Consider the following 7128-nt stretch of genomic DNA (forward strand, 5'->3'; position numbering starts at 1 on the left):
AAACTCTTTCTATTCTAGATGATTCCATATGCACTGTGGTACTCACAATGTGCCGCCCAGAGCATCAGCATGGAATGGTCTTCAGTGACTGATCAAATCACCAAAACATTGAAAGGTTTAAATAAATAAATATAAAAAAGGTAAGGTTTGGCATTTCTTTCAGGATAAAGGATTAACCTCTGTGCCTGGAAGTTTAGTCCTAGCCACAAGCTCTGTGACAGCTGAAATCACTAACCTCTGATTGTGTGCCATTACTTTTCCCTGGTTTACCACTTCCATTTCTCCACGGCTAAACACGACTTTATATTATTTTGTTAGTTATTTCCCCTGTTGACAATTTAAAGTCACAAGTTTATGGTTCTGTCTCTAAAACAGTGTCCCCCAACTGACCAAGCAGTCTCAGTGTAGCTTGCCTTCGGTTTCCAGTGACAACCTACTGCATGTAAAATCAACTCCGAAATACACATCTTACAGACGCTGTCTTCAAATTACATTTTTTTTTTTTTATTTTTTGGAGAGGTTTTTTGCTATAGGGCGCACGTGCTTGCCAGAAAGCAATAATATCAGAAGGAAAACAGGAACTGAAAGGGCCATTCTTTGAGTATCCAGGGTTGATCTGGGAAATTCTGAACCAAGTTACTCACGCCCTTCATTCAGCATGTCTTAATCAAGGGACTAGGCTGTTTTTTTGTTTTTTATCTGTTGATTTTATTTTTTTTTTTTTTTAGGTTTACTAATTTATTTCTTCAGAGAGTGATAGAGAGCTACCCTCCGCAGGTCTTTCACACTGCAGTCTGCCCCCCACCTCTGTCAGCCTAGATCACAGACAGGTGCCTGCATGCCCAGTGTGCTCGGGCAGGACCCAGGATTCGAACCCAGGATCTTTCTCATGAGTGACCTGCTGCATTACGGCTGTGCCACCACCTGGGTCTGGGCTCTGTTTCCAGTTCTTTCTTTCTCCCCTCCCAACACACACACACATACACACACATACACCTCCACAGGCACTGTTTTCTCCTGCTTAAATCAGTGTGGAAAGAGCTTCAACCTAGAAATTTGAGTCTCTCTCTCTTTTTTTTTAAGTCTGTAATTAACATGGATCAATGAACAAAGTACATGTAAAGGTGCTTAGGAAGTTGTTACCTGCATGGGAAAATAAGGCATTACTTTTATTACTAATACAATAGGATTTCTGAATCCCTTTGGGGGCTTTTTCTCTCCTTTCTCCACCTCCCCACCCTCTAGTCCACCCTCCTGATGACTAACCTGTGTTTTTCGGATGATGACGCAGAGCTTGATAACCCAACTCCTGAGAGGAAGTCACAGACTGAAAATAGTTTAAGGTGTTCACTTTCTCAGATGTGGGAGACTCGCCTCCCACCTAGTCTCCTTGCTAAGGTGTGAGTCTCTGAGAAGGCCAATAAGTAACAACACCCCCCCTTTCCTGCCTGACTCGGGCCAAGAAAGAAGTGAGATAAAGAAGTCAGCAGAGAATCAGACTTTTTTTCTTAGTTTTGTTATAGGGGGGAAAGGTCTCACAGATTTATGAGAAAAGCAACACAGCAGGGCCAGCCTGTGGCCTGGTGGTTAAGTAGCTGGACCCCATGTGGCTGACTACATGGTTTGAGAAACACACCAGATGTGTGTGCATGCCCAAAATCCTGAAAGGAGGGAGAGATGGAGAAGGTTGCAGCATGACTGTCCGCCATGTGGGTGTTTTCTCACTCTCTATCTCTCTCTCCTCCCTACCCCTCCCACCACTCCTTTCTCCCCAACACCCAGCAGGAACATGTGCCTTCTGGCAAAAAAAAAAAAAAAAAAAGCAATATGGCATGGTGGTTGGAGTGCTGGACTGACAGATGGACAACCATAGCTCGGGTCCCAATTCCGTCAGCTTGCTTTCTCTTTCTCTCTCTTGCTCTCTCGTCAAATTAAAAAGTAATAAATAAAAATAAATAATTATTTTTTAAAAGCAACATATCTAATCTATTTCTCTAATCTATTTCTCTAAACTCAGCTATCACCAAATTACAGCCTTAGAACAGTTTAGTGCCCTTTTTCCATTGAAAACTCGATCCTCTTACAAATTCTAGGAAACCAGTTCTCTTTCAAGAAAGCAAACTCATCTAGTCTAGAGAGATACATATTTGTCATAACTATAAATTTCTTTGAAAGAACAACTGGGCTTTACACAGGCCATCTGGAGAAGACAAATGTTTTGTGGAAGCATGTGGGAAATTTCACTGACAACATATGTAGCTAAATGAACCATCTTCATCATTGCCAAAGGAGAAAATTCCATTACACACACGGAAGGCATTTCAACCATCACCTCAAGATAAATATACATCAATCTTTTAATGTAACTAAAACATATGTAAAGCGTAACTGTGTTTCTTCTTACGCTGACAACCAAATAGACGGCCTCTGCAGAAACAGGGATTTGGTTCAACTCCACAGGGACGACCTTGGAATCACCGCGTTCATCTGCTCACGTTTAAAGAAATATGTCTTCCTGCACTGTCCCCAGTCTTTGCACGGCCCCCTCCCCTGAGCCTTTGGCATGATGTCATGGAAGAATATTCAGTAGGAGACCGAAAGTTCCAGTCTTAACTCCCGGAGTAATCTCAAATAAGCCACGTAGCCTGTCTGTTTAGTTTTACCACTTACAAAATGAGCTATTTCTTTAGTTATACCACAAGCTTTTAGTGATGATACTGATAATACCTCCTAGTAAGATTCTAGTGTACGATGTGATAAAGGATTTCAAATGGATTGCTTTAGTCACAACTTGACCGTCATTTTATATATAAGAAACCTGAAACTACTCTGAAAATACTTGTTGCTACCAAAAAAAAAAAAAAAATCCGCTACCCCCTCCCATGGCTGGCTCCATGGCCTCCATGGTTAAGGAAGCCAGGTTCCATATGCCTGAACACAAAGCTCAAGTCCCAACCCCAGTGGCTTAAAAAACACCATACGGGGACCAGCAGTTAGCATAATGGCTATGTCGCTGGACTCCCATGTAGTCGACCACAGTTCGCGTCCCAGACTTGGTGGCTTAAAACTCACACCGGGCGCATGTGCGTGCGTGCCCAAGACCCCGAGAGGAGAATGGAGGAGAAAGGATTGTGGCGTGGCCATCCCCCCTGGGGGGTGATTTCTCACTTTCTGTCTCTGTCTGGCGAGCACACGCACCCTATAGCAAAAACCTCTAAAAAAAAAAAAAAAAAAAAAACACACACAGCATACATGTGTGCATGCATGCCCAAAATCCTGACAGGACAGAGAAAGGGAGGGGAAGGCGTTATAACATAGCTACATTCCACGGGGGGGAGGGGGAACCTTTGTCTCCCTCCCTCTCTCTGTCTCTCCACCTCTCTCTAGCAAGCCCACCCACACACACACACACACACACACACACACAAAATCAGTGGCTTCACACAGTGAGGTGTATCGCTCACCCACGTAACAGTGCAAATGCAACGTGTCTTGTCAGTGGGTAGCTTTCCTCCATGAAGTGACTGAAGAACCCAGGCTGCTGTCTCATGGCTCCATAAGACCCCAGAACTTTGGAGCTCCAGCCTCTGGTGGCAGACAGGCACTGAGGGTGGAAAAACACAACCCCTTCTCATAACCTTACACTGGACGTAACCCCAGTAACTCCCATTCACATGTTGGTGAGAGCTGGTCAGTGACTCTGTGAGATGCAGGGGGCATTGGAAATCGCAGCTACTGGGTGTGGGAGCTACTCCCCAGAGGCAACGCTGCTCCGTGGAACAGGGAGCATAACTTTATGGTGAACAGTTCATCATCTGCCTGACAGAGTGTTGTGTCACTACCTCGAGGCTACGCAACTAGTAGACAAGGACGCATGCTATCTTCTGATCTGGTTCTGCAAAGCAAATTACCACACACCCAGTAACTTCGAGTAACACATTTTTTTCTCTTCCTGCTCTGGGCCAGGAGCCTGGACCTGGTTCAGCTGGCTTCTCTGCCCCAGAGTCTCGCAAAAGCTGCAGTCAAGGCAGAAGCCTCGGCCTGGACTGAGGAAGGTCAACCAGGGCAGAATCTGCTTTCCACTCATAAAGTTCTTGGCGGCATTGAGTGCCTCAAAGGGATAGGATCATGACAGCTTCCATCTTCAAAGCCAGCAAGGGAGGGAGAGTGCAAGGGAACCAGTTAGCAAGACAGAGTGGTGCATGATGTTGTGAACCCAAGGGAGTAGCCTCCCGGCATCCCTGCTATACTCTACTAGTCAGAAGTACATCACAGATTCACCTGCACTCAAGAAGATTTCACTGGTCGGGACCAACAGATGGCGTAATGGCTATGTCACTGGACTTGCACGTAGTCAACCATGGTTCGAGTCCCAGACCCGGTGGCTTAAATTCACACCGGGTGTGTGGGCATGCATGCCCAAGATCCCTAGAGGAGAATGGAGGAGAAGGGATTGCAGTGTGGCCATTCCCCCCTGGGGGGTGATTTCTCACTTTCTGTCTCTCTCTGTCCTGGCGAGCACGTTAGAAATTTTATATTTAGTAAAAAAAACAAAAAGAAGGTTTCACCGGGCGATGGATTACGGGACCCACCTTAAAAGTTTGTCCATCACGATAAAAAAAACTCAAGCCCAGATTTCCTGCCTACCAATGCACCTCCCTTCCACATAATCATCTGTCCATTTTTGAACCCCATAGTTCTTATCTGCAAAACGAGGATACTGTTTGCATATGACGGATCTACTTGTTCTTAGGCACACATGAAGCCGTGGGTGTGAACCACTCTACAAGCTGTAAAGTACTCTGTAAATGTAGTCGGCTTTATTATCATACCCCCTTGCCTATGGTGCTTCTCTTCTCTCCCTGCCATCTACAGCCTCCTTTTCCCTCCAGGCCCATCTAAATGCTACCTCCCCCAGGAAGCAAGTATGCCCACCAAGACTAGGTCCCTCTTCATCTAAAAATAAAACAAAAGGATGGCTCAAATAACATTGAAGCCAGAATATTAATATAGGTCAATGAAGTCACCAAGGATCACGATGCCTTCCAGATCTCTAGTCTGCCTTACCTAAAGTGTGGCCCTTGTCCTCAAGGCCCAAGATGACTGCTAGAACTCCAGCCATCACATCTCCCAACCAGGCACTTAGAAAGTAAAAATGCTTTTTTATAGGTATTGCTCAGAAGCCAGATTACTGTCCCTTTGGCAAAAATTTCATCCCAGGACTATAAGCGGTTGTAAAAGAACCTGGTAATATAGCTTCCAGTGGGTGTGCTAATAGGGTCAATAAAAGTGGGGCTCTGTTACTAAGAAGGAGGAAGACAGCAAATTTGGGGACAATAAATATTTTCGGCCAGAGGCTATCTTAGGGTCACTGAGTAAACACATCTACTAGAGGGGAGGAATAAACAGAAAGGTCAGTAGTTCGGAACCAGAGAGGTAGGGAGCCTAAAATTCCAGGCTAGGGAGCTAGACTTCATTTGGCATCTAATAAGGAACAGTGACATGATAAAAGGGGCTTTTTGGAAGCTGGGGTTTTGGACTCAGAGAATACTGTTTCCAAGACTGTTGAAATTAAGAAGACAGAAGAAAGGTCCATGCTATGACGACAGAAGAAGAAGTTATAGTTTTGGGTTGCTTTTTTTTTGGTCTTTTTTTGGTTTTTGCTTTTTTTAATCCAGCCATGAATAAAAAGCAGGGGGAAAAAGGGCAAAGAAAACTCAGACGTTGTCAGATAAGCTGACAGAGAGGTGGTGAGACAGGACAGTCTCTGGAGAGCCAGCGTCGATAAATTAGGAAGAGCAATCAGAGCGCCACATCCAACTGCTAGAGTGCAGAAAGACAAATGAGGAACAACACCAAACCAAAAATCACGGCAGGGAAATATTAATAAGAGAAACAAACATGCAAGCGGTTTTCGTGAAGTTCATGGAAAATGCATATTATGAAAAAAAAAAATATATGGACATCCACATGTTTTTGCACCAAAATATTCAGACTCAAATTACATGTTCCCATGGTCTTTTTGCAGTCCCCTCGGATGGCATTTGTGGCTCCATCTCTCATAAGGGTGAACCTTGGGAAAGTCACGTGGGCTCCAGGGACCTTACTTTTCCCATTTGAAAATGAGAACAAGGATCTTTACCTGGCAAGGTACACAGAATAAAGAGGAGCACTCGCACCTAATTTTGTGACTAGACGTCAGAGAGACCTACTTGGGAGTTGCCGCTGCCCGGCCATGGGGCTTTAATAGAGCTACCTAACGAAGCAGAAGCAGGGCCAGCCCATGGCCTGGTGGTTAACGTGGGTGGGTCCCACCTGGCCCACTTGGCAGTCTCAGTTACAAACCTAGCAGCTTCAGAAATCCCAATGCCCAAAATCCCGAGAAGAGATGGAGGAGAAGGGAATGTGGTCTGTGTTCACCCGGAACCACACTCGGGAACAGGGCTTAAAAGCTTCACTCCAGCAGATGGCATCGCGATTACATTGCTGGACTCCCACATGGTTGACCATGGTTCAAAACCTGGACCCAGTGGCTTGAAACTCACATGGAGCATGTGTGCATGCATGCCCAAGATCCTGGGAGAAGAATGGAGGAGAAAGAATTATGGTGAGGCCATCCCCCTGGGGGGTGGTGATTTCTTACTTTCCTTCTCACTGTCTCTCTTTCTCAGGCAAGCACATGTACTCTAAGGCAAGAAAAAAATCTAAAAAACAAAATAAAACAAACAAACCAAAAAAAAAAAAAAAAAACCACTCACCAGTTATGTCCTGGCCTGGCCTCCAACTTCAAGAGGTTGGGGGTATCAAGCCCAGTACTCTCTAGAAAGATCTGTGGGCAACCATAGCTCCTGCAGAGCACACCGCACCAGCGGGCAAACTGGGGCTGCCTGATACAGACAGACGTGGGAGGCGGAAAAACAACATTCGTTCCTGGCAGATCAGAGGGTTGTCAGGAAAGGTTCTACCTCAGTGACCAGTGAATGCACAAACAAATGAATGAACGAGCATCCCTGAAGCTTTTGTTCAGAAAGATGGGCTACAAGACACATGGTTTCATCGCCAAAGTATTTTGGCCTGTTGCCAGAAGATCCACTCTTCATTTAATCTCATTTAATCCATAAATACAAT

The sequence above is a fragment of the Tupaia chinensis genome, unplaced genomic scaffold (assembly GCF_000334495.1).
Source record: "Tupaia chinensis unplaced genomic scaffold, TupChi_1.0 Scaffold000318_1, whole genome shotgun sequence".
NCBI classification, from domain to species: Eukaryota; Metazoa; Chordata; class Mammalia; order Scandentia; family Tupaiidae; genus Tupaia; species Tupaia belangeri.